We start from the raw sequence: 22,475 nt of genomic DNA on the forward strand, positions 1-22,475 counted from the left end.
ATAAAACCTTAGAAAAATCAGTCTTGAGATATTTCTTGGCCCAGTCTTGATGTTTCAGCTTGTGTGTCTTGTTCAGTGGTTGTCGTCTTTCAGCCTTTCTTACCTTGGCCATGCATCTGAGTATTGCACACCTTGTGCTTTTGGGCACTCCAGTGATGTTGCAGCTCTGAAATATGGCCAAACTGGTGGCAAGTGGCATCTTGGCAGCTGCACGCTTGACTTTTCTCAGTTCATGGGCAGTTATTTTGCGCCTTGGTTTTTCCACACGCTTCTTGCGACCCTGTTGACTATTTTGAATGAAACGCTTGATTGTTCGATGATCACGCTTCAGAAGCTTTGCAATTTTAAGAGTGCTGCATCCCTCTGCAAGATATCTCACTATTTTTTACTTTTCTGAGCCTGTCAAGTCCTTCTTTTGACCCATTTTGCCAAAGGAAAGGAAGTTGCCTAATAATTATGCACACCTGATATAGGGTGTTGATGTCATTAGACCACACCCCTTCTCATTACAGAGATGCACATCACCTAATATGCTTAATTGGTAGTAGGCTTTCGAGCCTATACAGCTTGGAGTAAGACAACATGCATAAAGAGGATGATGTGGTCATAATACTCATTTGCCTAATAATTCTGCACACAGTGTATATATATATATATATATATATATATATATATATATATATATATATATAAAACATGGAAGGAACTGCACTCCAAGACCGGATCAGGTACACATCCTGTGACTCAGCAACATCCAGCCCTGGGTGCTAAATAGCACTCCAAAAAAGCTGTGATGTCACTAGAGCCACAGGCAGTTAACCCCAGTCCGGAATGGGTGCAAGAAACAAAGGGGATTACAAATAAAAAGTAATACAACACATAGAAACACCCAGCACTCACCAGCTAGCTCACAGCTAAGATAAAATCACAACTGGAAAAGTTAATCACCGCATGTGGCCAAATGGGAAAGCTCAGGCACCACGTCAAGGTCCTTTCCATTGCCTGAGTCCCTAACACAGCCACACCATCATGCGAGCTCACAAAGCCAAACAGACTGAGAACAAAGAAGGGGTGCACAGGTGGATGTAATCACCCATAGAAAATACCAGGGATCAGGCAATGGAAAGGACCTTGACGTGGTGCCTGAGCTTTCCCATTTGGCCAGATGCGGTGACTAACTTTTCCAGTTGTGATTTTATCTTAGCTGTGAGCTAGCTGGTGAGTGCTGGGTGTTTCTATGTGGTATATATATATATATATATATATATATATATATATATATATATATATATAAAGCTGACCCAGGTATAAAATTGCCATATAATAAGCTAAAAAGTTATTGAACTGGTTGTTCGTTCCTGAGAGTGCACTTTTCTCCATGTCTCCATAAGGGAAAAAGGCGCAACCAGAAGTGGAAATCTTGCTCAATATGCTTAGTGGAATATGGTTGCACCATTGAAGGCGAAATCAATCGTCTGGGGTTGCTGTGTTCCTTGTTCAGAGAGAAATCGCTTGACATTTTGGTGCTGGGCTGATCTTGATAGGCGGGATCAGACTCATATTCTACAAAAAAAGTTATACTCTGTGAAAAAAATTACTGGGCTAAAAAAGAAGCTGCACCCAGGTGGTAAATTACCATAGAACAAGCTAACATATTATTGAGTTGGTTGTTCATTACTGAGAGAGTGCTTCTCTCTGTGTGTATTATGTCTCCCTAAAGGAAAAAGGGGCAACCAGACATGGACTCAGGTATGAAGCTAAGAAGACCGCTAAGATTGTTGCAGAGGTGAAGATAAGAAGATCGCTGCCGGGATGAAGATAAGAAGATCGCTGCCGGGATGAAGGTGGACCACCGCTGGGATGAAGATGGAGCGCTGCTGCACAGATTCAACTTTGGTGAGTACCATCTTTGAGTACAGTTTTTAGAGTAGCTTTTTTTTTAGATAGCCTTTTTTTGGGGGTTGGTGGGGGTTACTTGTAGATTTGTGTAGTGCTTTATTTTAAAAAGAGCTAAATCACTTTAGGGCAATTCTCTACAAAATGCCCTTTTAAGGGCTATTGCTGTAGTTTAGTGTTAATATAGACTTTTTATTTTGGGGTGGGTTTTGTTTTATTTTAAGTGGGGTTTTTGAATAGGTATAACTGATTTTAATTTTTTTATTTATTTGTTGTTTTCTGTAATAGTAGTTTTTTTGTGTAATGGTAGGTTTTTTGTTTTCTTTCAGTAATTATGTTATTTTAATTTTAAACTAGATTTTTCTTTGCATAAATGTTTTGTAGATGTTTTTAAAAAAAACTATATTTTTGCTTATTTTTAAATAACATTGCGCTGATTTTCATGCTCCTAACCAAGCCCCAAGTTTTAGGAGAATACTAATGTATACCTACTCCAGCTTGCTCCTATTTGTGTAAAGAGTCTTTTCATATGCAGAGGAAGGGGAAGGGGGGGGGTCACGAATACCAGACCACCAAGGCTACCCCCACCTCCCCTTCTGCCTGGCTTACTCCTTTTTACATCAGATTTGGCCATTTCATGGCTTACAGGATCTCACTGACTCTTTCTATATGTTGTTTTGCTATGTTGTATCTTGTCAGATAAGAACTGATCTATGGCCGGGAAAACCCTTCTAGGCTGGCAGGGCTCCTGGAAATGTCAGCCCGCCTAACCCCTCTCCAGCTGGCCAGGCTCCTGGAACTCCTGGTCGGCCGCATAATGGCAGGACACCCGCTAACTTTTCCACTGGTCGCTCCAGTGGTCCTTTGCCCCAGAGCTCTGCTCTTTTTGGGATTGGTATCTCCTAGGGAGAGCAAGAGGTGGGGGAATTGCCGGAGGGGAGCTCCTTTAGGAACCGGGGTTTTTGGACACCCCTACCTTTACCAGGCTGTAACTCCGGTACCCAGTAACGAATCACGCTGCTTTTTGGACTGTGGCATCTGGGGACTGAGAGCTTTCACCCCAAAACCACTACCTCTGGATCCCTGGACTCTGTGGGACTGTGGCTGCTATGGCAGGTGCCAGCCTGTCTGGAGGGGTGAGAATGGCAGGAGATTTGGGAGTGAGATAAGACCTGTGTGTATATAAGCAGGATGTGTTTCCTCAATAAAGAGTACTTCTTGTTTCAGCTGAATGCTAGTCTGTCTAGTTATTTGGGTGGGAATTGCTATAATCACTTTCTCTGCTACATAGCGGCCTGTTGTCAGGTATAGGAAGGACCGTCTGGCAGAGCTATCCAGTCGGGGTAGCCGGAGTCTATCACCGGGTGGGATCCTGAATACTAGTGCTCAGGGTGGGCTACTGGCTGTAATCACTTGGTGGCTACACAGCTACAGTCGGCAGGGAGGAATAAGGACCCTTTTGGTGGAGCTACCCAGTTGGGGTAGCCGGGGTATTCATCACATTGGCTGGCAGCGGTGAGATCAGCTTCTTCCACATGGTCCCTGCTAACAGAGGAGAAGTGTAACAGTAGCCAATAACTATGGAAGCCGAGCTCCTAAGGAGAGTACAGGAGGGCCTGGCCCAGCTGGATGGTCCTAGTTCTTATTGGGACCTGCTGAGGACTTTTTCTGCCAGCAAATCTGGAGGGAGGCTCTTTAACACGAGCAGGGCTATCGGATAACAACCCCCCCACACTTGGGAGGAAGAGTACTGCCTCTAGTGGGACTTAAGAGTGAAAGGCTGTCTGAATTGGATAGATTGATCCAGGATGAGGGGTGCTGGATCATGGCTACTGGGCCCTCCAATGGCATGCTATGCAAGTGCGGCCATGGCTGGAGGAAGGCACCCCCACAGAGGGCTTTGGCTATGGTGGCCCTGGATTACTATTGTGAAGTAGAGTGGAGACTGGATGACATTTGTGAGTACTGAGAGAGACTGATGAATCTCTGGGGGGTACCCTGGCTGCAAGCCAATATGGATTATATATGTGGCCAGGAATGGGAGCTGGAAGTGGCATACAAGCGGCTGCTAGACCTCGTTCAGCAGCATTCCATGGATTTTGCACGGAACTGTGGCACAGCAGTCGGATTCGTAGAGGTTGGCCTCCGAGGAGTAGCAACAAGGAATAAGCAACCAAGAGCTGCTAGATTCCTATCAGCAGCCTGACCCCAAGCTTATGGTCTTGGACCAGGGTGCCACACCAGCAGAAGCACTGGCAACAGCTCAGAGAGCCACTGACCTCTGCCCAGCACCTGCAGCAGCTCCAGGAAACAAGGGAGTGGAGGTCACCAACCTCTCTCCCCACTAACAGAACCCCTTCCCGGGAGAGGAGACAGTTGGTCTCTCTCCCCAGCGACAGAGCCAGGTCCAAGGAGAGGAGACAGACAGTCTCTCTCCCCAGCCGCAGCTCAAGGGAGAGGAGGCAGTCGGCCTCTCCCCCCAGTGGAAGAGCCATCCCCAGGGAGCGGATGTAGTCATCCTCCATCCACAACGGCAGATTTCTTTTCCAGGAGAGGAGACAGCCGATCTCTCTCCCCAGCGGCAGAGCCAGGGAGAGGAGACAGTTGGTCTCTCTCTCCAGTGGCAGAGCCTGGTACAGGGAGAGGAGACAATCGGTATCCCTCCCCAGCGGCAGAGCCAGGTACAGGGAGAGGAGACAGTCGGTCTCTCTCCCCAGCAGCAGAGCCATCCCCCGGGAGCGGAGGTCGCCAACCTCTCTACCCAGTGACAGAACTCCTTTCCGGGAAAGGAGACAGTCAGTCTCTCTCCCCAGTGGCATAGCCAGGGAGAGGAGGCAGCTGGCCTCTCTCCCCAGTGGCAGAACCATCTGCGGGGAGTGGAGGTAGTCGCCCTAACTCCCCAGTGACAGAACCCCTTCCAAGGAGAGGAGACAGTCGGCTTCTCTCCCCAGCAGCAGAACCAGTACCAGGGAGAGGAGACAGCCGGTCTCTCTCCCCAGCGGCAAAGCCACCGCCAGGGAGCAGAGGTTACTGACCTCCCTCCCCAGTGGCAGAACCCCTTCCAGGGAGTGGAGACAGTCGGTCTTCCTCCCAAGCGGCAAAACACCTTCCAGGGAGAGGAGGGGGTACTTCTCTTTCCCCAGTGGCTGAACCAATTCCAAGGAGTGGAGACAGCCGGTCTCCCTCCCCAGCTGCAGAAATCCTTCCAGGGAGAGGTGGTGGTAGACCTCTCTCCCCAGTGGCCAAACCCCTACCAGGGAGCGGTGACAGTCGGTCTCCCTCCCCAGCGGCAGAACCCCTTCCAGGAAAGGTGGCCGACATCTCTCCCCAGTGGCTGAACCCCTTCCAGGGAGCAGAGACAGCCGGTCTCCCTCCCCAGTGGCTGAACCCTTTCCGGGGAGTGGAGACAGCCGGTCTCCCTCCCCAGTGGCAGAACCCCTTCCAGGGAGAGGAGGTAGCCGACCTCTCTCCCCAGCAGCTGAACCCCTTCCAGGGAGTGGAGACATCTGCACTAGGTAGTATTTTGGGGGCTAAAGTTGACTGGTGTAGGGTGTTAGAAAAAAACGGCACTGAAAAGTACCTTTACATTGCAGTCTATGGGTAATGTGTTTTCCCGGTAAATGTATATGTATATTATTATATACATATATATTTATGTGTTAATATATGTATATACACATATTAACACATTAATATATATATATATATATATATATAGTCATATACATTTATATTTACAAATTGCTGCCATCGCTGCGCTACTTACCCCTTCACTGTGCAAGGTTGGGATGTCATCTCTGACTCCCATTGGAGCCTATGGAAGCACGCTCTTGTGAGCAATGTGAACATGAGCTTGTGCTTGCATTGCTGTTAACTTGTAATACCAGTGCACATTAGCGTGCGCTGGTATTACACATTGGCGCGCTAATCTCGCTTTCATGAAAGGGATATATAGCGCTCCACTTGTAATTTAGCCCAAAATGTAGTGGACCTTTTGCAACTTTATACTGCCTTTAAAGTCAATACATACAGTAGCGTTCATTTTACCTTCCTTAAAGGATCATTAAACACAATAGAATTGTCTAATCAAGAAATACATAATAATAATAATAATAATAATAATAAGTGCACAGTTTAAATTAAGTTTGAAGTAGATGTTTTTCTGGCAAATAGTTAAATTTTCCTTCCCATTGCATCACGTGACAGCCATCAGCCAATCACAAGATGCATATACTGTGAATTCTTGCACATGTTCAGTAGGAGCTGGAGCCTCAGAAAGGGTGTGTATAGAAAGACTGAGCACTTTTAGATAATGGAAGGGAATTGGAAACGTTTTTTGAATTGTATGCTTTGTCTAAATAATGCAAATTAAATTTTGACTTAAGTGTTCCTTTAATAATATAAAAGAAGATATTGCCTGTACCTGTTACTAAAGAACCTTCATCTTTGATACATTTTACCCAACCCAATGTAAACTATGGTTTGAATGCACTGGGCAAAAGTTCATTTAAGGCAGTTTTTTTTATAATAGAGCAATTCTTGGCATAACTACTATTTTATCGTTAACAGGAAAGGGATTGCTACATACTGTGTAGCGAAAACAAAGTTACTGATTAGTCAGTTTTAGATGAATATAACTTGTCATGGTTACTTGAAGGCCTGCAGGGACCAACAAAGATACCACAAACCCAGGAGGGACGGGATCCAGCAACCGACAAGTGGAGGGCCACCGATGGACAGCCCCAGGCCAATCCGTTGGGGTCTAGCCGAGTCTGCCAGACTAAAAGGGGGGAGATATCATGGATACCAGACCACCAAGGCTACTCCCACCTCCCCTTCTGCCTGGCTGACTCCTTTTTACATCAGATTTGGCCATTTCATGGCTTACGGGAGCTCACTGACTCTTGCTATATGTTGTTTTGCTATGTTGTATCTTACATAGTAGATAAGGTTGAAAAAAAGACTGAAGTCCATCGAGTTCAACCTATACAAATCTAAAATACTTACAAAAAGTTCCAGTTAAGCTTAAATAACCCCATTAAAATGTGACCCATATCATATCCATGAATTTTGTTAGTATACAGAAACTTATCCAGACTATTTTTAAATGTATCTATGGTATTGGCATTCACTACCTCCTTTGGTAATGAGTTCCACAATTTTATTGCTCTCACAGTGAAAAAACGTTTCCGTTGCAGGAGATTAAATCTCCTTTCCTCCAACCTTAAATTATGACCTCTTGTCAGAAACAATTTTCTTGGAATAAACAGAGCTTCTGCCATCTCTGTATATGGGCCTTGAATATATTTATATAAAGTAATCATGTCACCTCTCAAGCGCCTTTTTTCTAAAGAAAACAGACCCAGTTTGGCTAGCCTCTCCTCATAGGTTAATTTCTCCAATCCCCTTATTAGCTTTGTGGCCCTTCTCTGAACTTTTTCTAGTTCTGCAATATCTTTTTTAGCAATTGGTCCCCAGAACTGCACTCCAAACTCAAGGTGAGGTCTTACCAGGGCTTTATATAATGACAGAATTATGCTTTCCTCCCTTGAATCAATACCTCTTTTAATACATGCTAGTATCTTATTAGCCTTTGAAGCTGCTGCCCTGCATTGTGCACCCATCTTTAGCTTGTTATCTATTACTACTCCCAAATCCCTTTCCTCCTGTGTTTGGCTAAGTCTTGTCCCATTTAAAAAATACGTAGCCTGCTTATTTTTACTTCCAAAATGTAGAACCTTGCATTTTTCCGTATTAAATCTCATTTTCCATTCACTTGCCCATAGTTCTAATTTTAGCAAATCCCTTTGTAAAGACAGTTCGTCCTGCTCTGACCTTATGACCTTACTTAACTTAGTATCATCTGCAAAAATAGAGATGTCGCTATTTAATCCTTGCTCCAAGTCATTTATAAAAATATTAAAAAGAACAGGGCCCAGTACTGATCCCTGGGGGACGCCACTGATTACCTTTGTCCAATCTGAGTATGATCCATTTACTACTACTCGTTGCTCCCTATCTTTTATCCAGTTATTTATCCATGAGCTAACATTTTCAGCTATTCCCAGTCCCTTAATTTTGTGCATTAATCTCTCATGTGGCACTGTATCAAATGCCTTTGCAAAATCTAAGTATATCACATCCACTGATTCCCCTTTATCTATATTTTGACTTACTTCCTCGTAGAATCTAATCAGATTAGTTTGACATGATCTATTTCTCCTAAAGCCATGCTGATTAGAACTCATAATCTTGTTTACACGAATATGCTCATCAATATAATCCCTTATAATCCCTTCAAATATCTTCCCCACTATTGATGTCAGACTAACTGGTCTATAGCTTCCTGGATCATCCCTGCTTCCCTTTTTGAAGAGTGGCACCACATCAGCTTTACGCCAATCCTGGGGTACCATGCCTGAGGATAATGAGTCTTGAAAAATTAAGAGTAAAGGTTTGTCTATAACAGTGCTAAGTTCCCTCAACACCCTTGGGTGTATTCCATCTGGGCCTGGAGTTTTATTTACCTTAATATTTTCCAGTTTTTTCCTGATATCCTCTAAACAAAACCCAGTTAGTGGTATGGACTGGCATGTTCTATTATGTTCAAAAGTATCATTCAATGGTTCTTCTCTTGTGTATACTGAAGAAAAAAACTGGTTTAGTACCTCAGCCTTCTCCCTGTCATTATTTATCATGCTACCCTCCACACATTTTAATGTACCTATATTATCCTTCTTAGATTTTTTGCTATTTATGTACTTAAAGAACCTTTTAGGGTTAGACTTAGAATCCTTAGCAATTAATTTTTCATTTTCAATTTTGGCTAATTTGATTGCTTTTTTGCATGCTTTGTTACATTCCTTATAAATATTGTATGCTGAGTCTGTACTATTTTCTTTTAATCTTGTCAGAGAAGAGCTGATCTATGCCCGGGAATACACTTTTAGGCTGGCCGGGCTCCTGGAACTGCCGGCCAGTCGCACCACAACAGATACCTGCCTAACACCTCTCCGGGTGGCCAGGCTCCTGGAACTCCAGTCGACCGCATCTTGGCCGGACGCCCGATAACTTTACCCCTGGTCGCTCCAGCGACCCTTTGCCCCACAGCTCCGCTCTTTTGGGGCTTGGTAACCCCTAGGGAGGACAAGAGTTGGGAGAATTGCCGGAGGGGAGTTCCTTTGGAAACTGGGGGTTTTGGACACCCCTAGGGCTTTGGACACCCCTACCCCCCTATCTTTACCGGGCTGTAACTCCGGTCAAACCCTGGAAGTGCCGCCGCTCCCCCGGGATCACCCCAAAACCAACACCTCTGGGTTTTGGGACTCTGGGGGACTGCAGCTGCTGTGGCAGGCACCAGTCTGTCTGGAGGGACGGGAATGGTGGGAGCTTTGGGAGTGAGATAAGACCTGTGTGTGTGTGTATATAAGCAAGATGTGTTTCCTCAATAAAGAGTACATCTTCTTTCACCTGAATGCTAGTCTGTCTAGGTATTTAGTTGGGAATTGCTATTATCACTTTCTCTGCAATGGGGGTTGGGGCTGGTTTAGGGGTTAATAGTGTAGTGGGTTACTTTGAGGTGGGGGTAGTGGCAGTTTAGGGGTTAATAGTGTAGTGAGTTAATTTCCGGTGGGGGCTGTAGTAGTTTAGGGGTTAATAGAATAGTGGGTTATTTTGTGGAGGTGGTTGTTTAGGGGTTTAGGGGTTAATAGTGTAGTGGGTTACTTTGTAGTAAGCTAAGCAGCAGGTTAGAGGTTAATAGCGTAGTTTGCAGTGGGCTATGCAGTCTATTAGGGGTTATTAGAGTAGGGGGCTAATGGTGATTCCAATTAGCGCAATAGTATTTTTTTTTTCAACTTTTCTCTCTCCATTGAAGTCTATGGGAGAGTACGTTAACTTGGTCACAATATTCTAATTTCTCCTCTTTGAACACATAGGGATTAGAGCGCAAGCGATAAAGTTTTACTTTCAACTTGAGTTGAGCAGAGTTAGCGTGTGAGCGGGAGCGGTAATTACTGCTCCACTCATAACCTTTATTGGGTTATGGTTTCAATAGGCAGAAATAACTATTTCATATACAAAATAAGACCTAAATGATCAATTTCCCATACATTTTAAACTTGGTAGCTGGCATAATAAGTTATTTGAAACACATTAAGGGGAAACCAATTTTACAGTACACTGTCCATTTAGGGCTAGATTATGAGTGGAGTGCTAACTGTTGCACGCTAGCAATATTTTGTTTATTGCTGCTGTTTGTGCACAACGGAGGTAGCGCGTGTATTACAGGTTGAAAGAAAATGTAATCGCTAGAGGGCAATTGAATTTAACGCGCATCTGGATAGTGTAACCTCAGAGATCTGCTTAACTGTTACGCAAGTAAAAAAAAATTGCACAAAACACATAAAATCCTAAATTTGTTTACAATCCTTTTGATCCTAATCAGTTGGCTTCTGGGTAAGTATAAGATGCTAGTCCTAAAGCCTGTCTATATGTACCACGGTCCCACCCATTGATCTCCCTCTCTCCCCCCTCTCTTTTGTGCTCTCTCCCCCCTCTCTTTTGCACTCTCTCTCCACTCTTTTGCTCTCTCTCCCCCATCTCTTTTGCTCTCTCTCTCTCTCCCTCCTCTCTTTTGCTTTCTCCCCTCTGTTTTGCTCTCTCCCCTCTATTTTTCGCTCTCTCTCACTTGACCATGCCCCCATCACGGCACGCTCGGCCACGGCCCCATCACGGCACGCACAGCCATGCCCCCATAATGGCGCTCCCGTCTGGCCACGCCCCTACCACAGCAGCTTTTGCACACCTTCTCTGCTGCTCAAGGCCAGGTATGTTTGTCCTCATGCAGGGGGGTAGTTATCAAGCCGTCTACTTTTCTGGCTTCGCCGGCCCAATACGTCCCCCTAAGCTCGCCTACCTTCGCCGCCGCGGACCTTGAATACGTTCGCCTAAGTTATCAAATAAAGCTGTCAAAAAGCCGCGGGGCGATGAGCAGCGGACTGTGACAGTTATCACTCATCCGATCTCGCTGCCCTTCGGCTTTTTCCCAGCTTTATTGCTAGCCTGTCACTAAGCACTCACACTAAACTACACTGTTCTACCCCCTATACCGGCGCCCCCGGAGCCCCCCGCAACTAAATAAAGTTACTAACCCCTAAACCGCCGCTCCTAGACCCCGCCGCAAGTCTTATAAATGTATTAACCCCTAAACCGCCGCTCCTAGACCCCGCCGCAAGTCTTATAAATGTATTAACCCCTAAACTGCCGCTCCTAGACCCCGCCGCAAGTCTTATAAATGTATTAACCCCTAAACCGCCGCTCCCGGACACCGCTGCCACCTACAGTATACCTAGTAACCCCTATCCTGCCCCCCCTACACCGTCGCCACCTATAATACATTTATTAACCCCTAATCTGCCCCCCCTACACCGTCGCCACCTATAATAAATTTATTAACCCCTATCCTGCCCCCCACTATGCCGCCGCCACTGTAATAAAATTATTAACCCCTAAACCTAAGTCTAACCCTAACGCCCCCCTAACTTAAATATTAATTAAATAAATCTAAATAAATTAACAAAATGAATCCTATTTAAAACTAAATACTTACCTTTAAAATAAACCCTAATATAGCTACAATATAAATAATAATTATACTCTAGCTATCTTAGGATTTATATTTATTTTACAGGTAACTTTCAATTTATTTTAACCAGGTACAATAACTATTAAATAGTTATTAACTATTTAATAGCTTACCTAGCTAAAATAAAGAGAAATGTACCTGTGAAATAAATCCTAACCTAAGTTATAATTGCACCTAACACTACACTATACTTTAATAAATTATTCCTATTTAAAACTAAATACTTACCTGTAAAATAAACCCTAAGATAGCTACAATGTAATTAATAATTATATTCTAGCTATCTTAGGATTTATATTTATTTTACAGGTAACTTTGTATTTATTTTAGCTAGTTAGAATAGTTATTAAATAGTTATTAACTATTTAATAACTACATAGCTAAAAGAAATACAAAATTACCTGTAAAATAAATCCTAACCTAAGTTACAATTAAACCTAATACTACACTATCATTAAATTAACTAAATAAACTACATACAAATAACTACAATTAAATACAATTACATAAACTAACTAAAGTACAACAAATAAAAAAAGCTAAGTTACAAAAAATAAAAAAATAAGTTACAAACATGTTAAAAATATTACAACAATTTTAAGCTACTTACACCTAATCTAAGCCCCCTAATAAAATAACAAACCCCCCCCAAAATAAAAAAAATCCCTACCCTATTCTAAATTAAATAAATTTCTAAGCTCTTTTACCTTACCAGCCCTTAAAAGGGCCATTTGTGGGGGCATGCCCCAAAATGTTCAGCTCTTTTGCCTGTAAAAGAAAAATACAACCCCCCCCAACATTAAAACCCACCACCCACATACCCCTAATCTAACCCAAACCCCCCTTACAAAAACCTAACACTAATCCCCTGAAGATCATCCTACCTTGAGTCGTCTTCACTCAGCCGAGCCACCGATGGAACTGAAGAGGACTTCCGGAGCGGAAGAAGTTAATCCTCCAAGCGGCGCTGAAGAAATCTTCCATCCGATGAAGTCATCATCCAGGCGGCGCTGAAGAAGTCTTCGATCCGGCCGATGTCATCTTCAAAGAGGCGCTGAAGAGGTCTTCTATCCGGGCGATGTCATCTTCCAAGCCGGGTCTTGAATCTTCCTTCCGCCGACGCGGAACCACCTTCTTCACCGACGGACTACGACGAATGACGGCTCCTTTAAGGGACGTCATCCAAGATGGCGTCCCCTCAATTCCGATTGGCTGATAGGATTCTATCAGCCAATCGGAATTAAGGTAGGAAAATCTGATTGGCTGATGGAATCAGCCAATCAGATTGAGCTTGCATTCTATTGGCTGATCGGAACAGCCAATAGAATGCAAGCTCAATCTGATTGGCTGATTCCATCAGCCAATCGGATTGAACTTGAATCTGATTGGCTGATTCCATCAGCCAATCAGATTTTCCTACCTATCAGCCAATCGGAATTGAGGGGACGCCATCTTGGATGACGTCCCTTAAAGGAGCCGTCATTCGTCGTAGTCCGTCGGTGAAGAAGGTGGTTCCGCGTCGGCGGAAGGATGATTCAAGACCCGGCTTGGAAGATGACTTCGCCCGGATAGAAGACCTCTTCAGCGCCTCTTTGAAGATGACATCGGCCGGATCGGCCCCGGTGGGGGCTGTAGTAGTTTAGGGGTTAATAGAATAGTGGGTTATTTTGTGGAGGTGGTTGTTTAGGGGTTTAGGGGTTAATAGTGTAGTGGGTTACTTTGTAGTAAGCTAAGCAGCAGGTTAGAGGTTAATAGCGTAGTTTGCAGTGGGCTATGCAGTCTATTAGGGGTTATTAGAGTAGGGGGCTAATGGTGATTCCAATTAGCGCAATAGTATTTTTTTTTTCAACTTTTCTCTCTCCATTGAAGTCTATGGGAGAGTACGTTAACTTGGTCACAATATTCTAATTTCTCCTCTTTGAACACATAGGGATTAGAGCGCAAGCGATAAAGTTTTACTTTCAACTTGAGTTGAGCAGAGTTAGCGTGTGAGCGGGAGCGGTAATTACTGCTCCACTCATAACCTTTATTGGGTTATGGTTTCAATAGGCAGAAATAACTATTTCATATACAAAATAAGACCTAAATGATCAATTTCCCATACATTTTAAACTTGGTAGCTGGCATAATAAGTTATTTGAAACACATTAAGGGGAAACCAATTTTACAGTACACTGTCCATTTAGGGCTAGATTATGAGTGGAGTGCTAACTGTTGCACGCTAGCAATATTTTGTTTATTGCTGCTGTTTGTGCACAACGGAGGTAGCGCGTGTATTACAGGTTGAAAGAAAATGTAATCGCTAGAGGGCAATTGAATTTAACGCGCATCTGGATAGTGTAACCTCAGAGATCTGCTTAACTGTTACGCAAGTAAAAAAAAATTGCACAAAACACATAAAATCCTAAATTTGTTTACAATCCTTTTGATCCTAATCAGTTGGCTTCTGGGTAAGTATAAGATGCTAGTCCTAAAGCCTGTCTATATGTACCACGGTCCCACCCATTGATCTCCCTCTCTCCCCCCCTCTCTTTTGCACTTGCTCTCTCCCCCCTCTCTTTTGCACTCTCTCTCCACTCTTTTGCTCTCTCTCCCCCATCTCTTTTGCTCTCTCTCTCTCTCCCTCCTCTCTTTTGCTTTCTCCCCTCTGTTTTGCTCTCTCCCCTCTATTTTTCGCTCTCTCTCACTTGACCATGCCCCCATCACGGCACGCTCGGCCACGGCCCCATCACGGCACGCACAGCCATGCCCCCATAATGGCGCTCCCGTCTGGCCACGCCCCTACCACAGCAGCTTTTGCACACCTTCTCTGCTGCTCAAGGCCAGGTATGTTTGTCCTCATGCAGGGGGGTAGTTATCAAGCCGTCTACTTTTCTGGCTTCGCCGGCCCAATACGTCCCCCTAAGCTCGCCTACCTTCGCCGCCGCGGACCTTGAATACGTTCGCCTAAGTTATCAAATAAAGCTGTCAAAAAGCCGCGGGGCGATGAGCAGCGGACTGTGACAGTTATCACTCATCCGATCTCGCTGCCCTTCGGCTTTTTCCCAGCTTTATTGCTAGCCTGTCACTAAGCACTCACACTAAACTACACTGTTCTACCCCCTATACCGGCGCCCCCGGAGCCCCCCGCAACTAAATAAAGTTACTAACCCCTAAACCGCCGCTCCTAGACCCCGCCGCAAGTCTTATAAATGTATTAACCCCTAAACCGCCGCTCCTAGACCCCGCCGCAAGTCTTATAAATGTATTAACCCCTAAACTGCCGCTCCTAGACCCCGCCGCAAGTCTTATAAATGTATTAACCCCTAAACCGCCGCTCCCGGACACCGCTGCCACCTACAGTATACCTAGTAACCCCTATCCTGCCCCCCCTACACCGTCGCCACCTATAATACATTTATTAACCCCTAATCTGCCCCCCCTACACCGTCGCCACCTATAATAAATTTATTAACCCCTATCCTGCCCCCCACTTTGCCGCCGCCACTGTAATAAAATTATTAACCCCTAAACCTAAGTCTAACCCTAACGCCCCCCTAACTTAAATATTAATTAAATAAATCTAAATAAATTAACAAAATGAATCCTATTTAAAACTAAATACTTACCTTTAAAATAAACCCTAATATAGCTACAATATAAATAATAATTATACTCTAGCTATCTTAGGATTTATATTTATTTTACAGGTAACTTTCAATTTATTTTAACCAGGTACAATAACTATTAAATAGTTATTAACTATTTAATAGCTTACCTAGCTAAAATAAAGAGAAATGTACCTGTGAAATAAATCCTAACCTAAGTTATAATTGCACCTAACACTACACTATACTTTAATAAATTATTCCTATTTAAAACTAAATACTTACCTGTAAAATAAACCCTAAGATAGCTACAATGTAATTAATAATTATATTCTAGCTATCTTAGGATTTATATTTATTTTACAGGTAACTTTGTATTTATTTTAGCTAGTTAGAATAGTTATTAAATAGTTATTAACTATTTAATAACTACATAGCTAAAAGAAATACAAAATTACCTGTAAAATAAATCCTAACCTAAGTTACAATTAAACCTAATACTACACTATCATTAAATTAACTAAATAAACTACATACAAATAACTACAATTAAATACAATTACATAAACTAACTAAAGTACAACAAATAAAAAAAGCTAAGTTACAAAAAATAAAAAAATAAGTTACAAACATGTTAAAAATATTACAACAATTTTAAGCTACTTACACCTAATCTAAGCCCCCTAATAAAATAACAAACCCCCCCCAAAATAAAAAAAATCCCTACCCTATTCTAAATTAAATAAATTTCTAAGCTCTTTTACCTTACCAGCCCTTAAAAGGGCCATTTGTGGGGGCATGCCCCAAAATGTTCAGCTCTTTTGCCTGTAAAAGAAAAATACAACCCCCCCCAACATTAAAACCCACCACCCACATACCCCTAATCTAACCCAAACCCCCCTTACAAAAACCTAACACTAATCCCCTGAAGATCATCCTACCTTGAGTCGTCTTCACTCAGCCGAGCCACCGATGGAACTGAAGAGGACTTCCGGAGCGGAAGAAGTTAATCCTCCAAGCGGCGCTGAAGAAATCTTCCATCCGATGAAGTCATCATCCAGGCGGCGCTGAAGAAGTCTTCGATCCGGCCGATGTCATCTTCAAAGAGGCGCTGAAGAGGTCTTCTATCCGGGCGATGTCATCTTCCAAGCCGGGTCTTGAATCTTCCTTCCGCCGACGCGGAACCACCTTCTTCACCGACGGACTACGACGAATGACGGCTCCTTTAAGGGACGTCATCCAAGATGGCGTCCCCTCAATTCCGATTGGCTGATAGGATTCTATCAGCCAATCGGAATTAAGGTAGGAAAATCTGATTGGCTGATGGAATCAGCCAATCAGATTGAGCTTGCATTCTATTGGCTGATCGGAACAGCCAATAGAATGCAAGCTCAATCTGATTGGCTGATTCCATCAGCCAATCGGATTGAACTTGAATCTGATTGGCTGATTCCATCAGCCAATCAGATTTTCCTACCTATCAGCCAATCGGAATTGAGGGGACGCCATCTTGGATGACGTCCCTTAAAGGAGCCGTCATTCGTCGTAGTCCGTCGGTGAAGAAGGTGGTTCCGCGTCGGCGGAAGGATGATTCAAGACCCGGCTTGGAAGATGACTTCGCCCGGATAGAAGACCTCTTCAGCGCCTCTTTGAAGATGACATCGGCCGGATCGAAGACTTCTTCAGCGCCGCCTGGATGATGACTTCATCGGATGGAAGATTTCTTCAGCGCCGCTTGGAGGATTAACTTCTTCCGCTCCGGATGTCCTCTTTAGTTCCATCGGTGGCTCGGCTGAGTGAAGACGACTCAAGGTAGGATGATCTTCAGGGGATTAGTGTTAGGTTTTTGTAAGGGGGGTTTGGGTTAGATTAGGGGTATGTGGGTGGTGGGTTTTAATGTTGGGGGGGGGGTTGTATTTTTCTTTTACAGGCAAAAGAGCTGAACATTTTGGGGCATGCCCCCACAAATGGCCCTTTTAAGGGCTGGTAAGGTAAAAGAGCTTAGAAATTTATTTAATTTAGAATAGGGTAGGGATTTTTTTTATTTTGGGGGGGTTTGTTATTTTATTAGGGGGCTTAAATTGTTGTAATATTTTTAACATGTTTGTAACTTATTTTTTTATTTTTTGTAACTTAGCTTTTTTTATTTGTTGTACTTTAGTTAGTTTATGTAATTGTATTTAATTGTAGTTATTTGTATGTAGTTTATTTAGTTAATTTAATGATAGTGTAGTATTAGGTTTAATTGTAACTTAGGTTAGGATTTATTTTACAGGTAATTTTGTATTTCTTTTAGCTAGGTAGTTATTAAATAGTTAATAACTATTTAATAACTATTCTAACTAGCTAAAATAAATACAAAGTTACCTGTAAAATAAATATAAATCCTAAGATAGCTAGAATATAATTATTATTTATATTGTAGCTATATTAGGGTTTATTTTAAAGGTAAGTATTTAGTTTTAAATAGGATTCATTTAGTTAATAAGAGTTAATTTATTTAGATTTATTTAATTAATATTTAAGTTAGGGGGGCGTTAGGGTTAGACTTAGGTTTAGGGGTTAATAATTTTATTTCAGTGGCGGCGGCGTAGTGGGGGGTAGGATAGGGGTTAATAAATTTATTATAGGTGGCGACGGTGTAGGGGGGGCAGATTAGGGGTTAATAAATGTATTATAGGTGGCGACGGTGTAGGGGGGGCAGGATAGGGGTTAATACATTTAATATAGGTTGCGGCGGGTTCAGGGAGCGGCGGTTTAGGGGTTAATACATTTATTATAGTTGCGGTGGGCTCCGGGAGCGGCGGTTTAGGGGTTAATATGTATAGAGTAGCTTGCGGTGGGCTCCGGGAGCGGCGGTTTAAGGGGTAATAACTTTATTTAGTTGCGGCGGTGCCCCCCTACACCGCCGCAACTAAATAAAGTTATTACCCCTTAAACCGCCGCTCCCGGAGCCCACCGCAAGCTACTCTATACATATTAACCCCTAAACCGCCGCTCCCGGAGCCCACCGCAACTATAATAAATGTATTAACCCCTAAACCGCCGCTCCCTGAACCCGCCGCAACCTATATTAAATGTCAGATTAGCGGTGTTTAGACTCGGGGTACATGTTAGGGTGTTAGGTGTAGACATCTCCCATAGGAATCAATGGGATGTCTGTCAGCAGCGAACTTATACTTTCGCTATGGTCAGACTCCCATTGATTCCTATGGGATCCGCCGCCTCCAGGCTGGCGCTTTGAAAACCAGGTACGCTGGGCCGTAAAAGTGCCGAGCGTACCTGCTAGTTTTTTGATAACTAGCAAAAGTGAGATTGTGCCGCACTTGTGTGCGGAACATCTGGAGTGACGTAAGAATCGATCTGTGTCGGACTGAGTCCGGCGGATCGAAGTTTACGTCACAAAATTCTACTTTTGCCGGTCTCGAGCCTTTGATAACTAAGGCGAATCAGCCGCGCCACAAATACGCTGCGGAATTCCAGCGTATTTGAGGTTGACGGCTTGATAACTAGGCCCCGCAGTCTCTACTGAGCATGACTGCATCTGACAAACATACCTGGCCTTTTATTATATAGGATGTACTCAACATAGGAACAATGTATTAATAATGCTACTAATGTAAGATATTCTTTGAGCCACTAGGTGGCATAATGAAGAGATTTTGATGTAATGTACTTGTTGATAGAAATGATGGTATATAAGGGCATTAGGAATGGATACAATGTATAGCATGACTAAGGGTTGAGAGCCTGAAACATTGCTGTATTCCAGTTGGATCTGCATTCTGCCAATAAAATACTAGAGTTGATTTTGCAACAGTGTTACTGTTTTTGTGCTGGGAAACTACTCTGTATACTTGGACACCTTTGAGGCATTGCAGTGAACCTCTGCTTCTATGTGCACTTTATATATAAGGACATTGCTGGTGCTTTGTATTGTTAGAAATCTCATGCAATTTCACTTAACTCTCATGAAATTTCATAGTAAGCTTCCTTAAACTGAATAGGTAAATAACATGAGTGTGCATGAAGCTCGCTCCCTTGCCTGTCCCGGGACAGACATACTGATTTGCTGCTTAAAGTCCTATATAATGGGATGTGAATACTTAGGACATTTTGAGGTAAAATATCTTTCTTTTTTACATAGAGATGTTAAGGTGATATTTTCTAGTCAGATTTTTACAGCTATGCTGCATCACTTTGAAGTATTTCAACATTTGGGTATCATGGCCCTTTAACTGTAAATATAAAGGGCTGGATTACAAGAGGAGGGTTAAATCATCGCTCATGTGCAAAAGGGCAAATTTGCTAGTTTGTAGGCGCAAGCTCGCAGTAATAATTAGAGTTTATAAAATTAACTATAGTTCCGATCTCTAGTTAATTTTTTAAAAGTGCCCTAAAAGTTCTTATAATATAGGGCATTGTAATTTTAGCCCCCAAAAACACTGCCTAGTGCAGATGTTTTTAATTAAAAAAACAACATTTTTTTTTAATTAAAAACATCTGCACTAGGTAGTATTTTGGGGGCTAAAGTTGACTGGTGTAGGGTGTTAGAAAAAAATGGCACTGAAAAGTACCTTTACATTGCAGTCTATAGGTAATGTGTTTTCCCGGTAAATGTATATGTATATTATTATATACATATATATTTATGTGTTAATATATGTATATACACATATTAACACATTAATATATATATATATATATATATATAGTCATATACATTTATATTTACAAATTGCTGCCATCGCTGCGCTACTTACCCCTTCACTGTGCAAGGTTGGGATGTCATCTCTGACTCCTATTGGAGCTGACTCCTATTGGAGCCTATGGAAGCACGCTCTTGTGATGCAATGTGAACATGAGCTTGTGCTTGCATTGCTGTTAACTTGTAATACCAGTGCACATTAGCGTGCGCTGGTATTACACAGTGGCGCGCTAATCTCGCTTTCATGAAAGGGATATATAGCGCGTAGTGGACCTTTTGCAACTTTATACTGCCTTTAAAGTCAATACATACAGTAGTGTTCATTTTACCTTCCTTAAAGGATCATTAAACACAATAGAATTGTCTAATCAAGAAATACATAATAATAATAATAATAATAATAAGTGCACAGTTTAAATTAAGTTTGAAGTAGATATTTTTCTGGCAAATAGTTACATTTTCCTTCCCATTGCATCACGTAACAGCCATCAGCCAATCACAAGATGCATATACTGTGAATTCTTGCACATGTTCAATAGGAGCTGGAGCCTCAGAAAGGGTGTGTATAGAAAGACTGAGCACTTTTAGATAATGGAAGGGAATTGGAAACGTTTTTTGAATTGTATGCTTTGTCTAAATAATGCAAATTTAATTTTGACTTAAGTGTTTATTGCCTGTACCTGTTATTAAAGAACCTTCATCTTTGATACATTTTACCCAACCCAATGTAAACTATGGTTTGAATGCACTGGGCAAAAGTTCATTTAAGGCAGTTTTTTTTATAATAGAGCGATTCTTGGCATAACTACTATTTTATCCTTAACAGGAAAGGGATTGCTACATACTGTGTAGCGAAAACAAAGTTACTGATTAGTCAGTTTTAGATGAATATAACTTGTCATGGTTACTTGAATATCTTTGTGTTGAATGAAAAACTGAAAATTCTATAGCACAATATAAACAAGTTTTCTTGGCTAGAACTAAAGAGCACTTTTTCGAGCCAATAAATAACAACATAAAGAATTTCCCGTAGACCGAGTTTTAAAAAACACTTTTCAAAAACTGACACACAAAACCTGCGGCACAATATCAATAACCCAATGAATAATCTATTGGTATTTAAATACATCCTGGGAAACAGGAACAGATCAACTAAATTATAATTAGGTTTACAAAGAGAAAGCGAGATTGGAACTCTTGTTAATTATACTAATTATTCATTCACTAATTAGTATTTTATTACTAACCTCCATCTGATGAATTTCCTTCTAGCAGCAAGTACACCTCACAAAGTTTTCATCCCACAGTTCTCATGAGATTAATAAAAAAAACAGATGTGAACTCTGTGGTCCCAGGCTTTAAAGGGTCATATGCCCATATGCTAAATCACTTCAAAGTGATGCAGCATAACTGTAAAAAGTTGCCAAAAAAATATCACGTGAACATCTCTATGTTAAAAAGGAAGATATTTTCCCTGAACATTTCTTCAGCTCTCAATAGTATGTGCTCTGTGAACAGTTTTACTTCAGCTACTATCAACTGCATGTTGAAAAAATAACAGTCAAGCAGCCTCATCAGTGCTGATGTCACTGTTTGCTTTACTGTCATCTCATTAGATTTCACTGAAATCTCATGAGATTTCATAGTAAACTTCCTTTAACTGTGGAAGGAAATAACAGGACTGTGCATGCACATGCCAGATGCGGGCTCCCTTGCAAGTCCCATGACTAGCATCCTGACTGGCTGCTTAAAATCCCGTTACAATGTGATGTGGCTACTGAGGAAATGTTGAGGTAAAATATCTTCATTTGTTTCATAGAGATGTTCAGGTGATATTCTCTAGACAGCTTTTTATAGCTATGCTAAATTGCTTTCAAGTGCTTAAATAATTGAGTATCATGTCCCTTTAATAGAAAATACATGGAGATGCTGGAAATGTTAGCTTTAATATGGTGACACCAGGACTGTTAACCCCTTAACGACCAGCACAGTTCTCTGTACGACGCTGGCCGTTAAGCCTTTAATCTTGGAATCTGGTCAATAGGACTACATCTCAAGCAGGAAACTGGGTGATTGTGATCTAAAAAATGCTGTGCAACAGGTTGGTCTGCTTTGCCTGAATCCAAAGCCTGTCTGTTGGACCTGTGTACTGCCATACAGTTCTCCACATTGGCACTTGATAACATAAACAACATATGTAGATTCACAATTCATAGCCTGATTTATTCTGTTTCTAGAGGTGTGCACTATCCTCTACCATCTGTTTTGGGTACCCTCTCTGCAAGAACCTCCTGCCCATTTCATCCACAGCCATTTTCCAGTTCCCAGGTGGCAACTGGGGGTAATGAAAGCTTAAATCCAGTGAAAGAGATGACAAATAGGTTATACTTTGTGACAGACTATACAACTGTGATATTTATTTATTGTAACCTCTGGAATTTACTGTGCAAAAATGCTACTGTTGTAGCCACAGTGGACTTCTTTGTCAGTCAGTAGACAATAACATGTCCCTTACTACATGGAAGGAAGTAAAAACATATGATCTCATATTTGTAGTTTTGTGTTTTATAAAATGATAGGAAATAATTTAAAAGTGCTTAAATCTAAAACTGTATTGGTATTCTAGATTATTATTTGT

At 42.1% G+C, this 22,475-nt stretch overlaps 1 protein-coding gene across 1 annotated transcript in view; it reads left to right on the forward strand.

Annotated features, from left to right (window-relative positions):
• Nucleotides 1-22,475, forward strand: part of AADAC (arylacetamide deacetylase) — a 56,962-nt gene that overhangs the window by 12,595 nt on the left and 21,892 nt on the right. The window lies entirely within an intron of this gene.

The sequence above is a fragment of the Bombina bombina genome, chromosome 4, assembly GCF_027579735.1.
Source record: "Bombina bombina isolate aBomBom1 chromosome 4, aBomBom1.pri, whole genome shotgun sequence".
In the NCBI taxonomy this organism is placed as follows: Eukaryota; Metazoa; Chordata; class Amphibia; order Anura; family Bombinatoridae; genus Bombina; species Bombina bombina.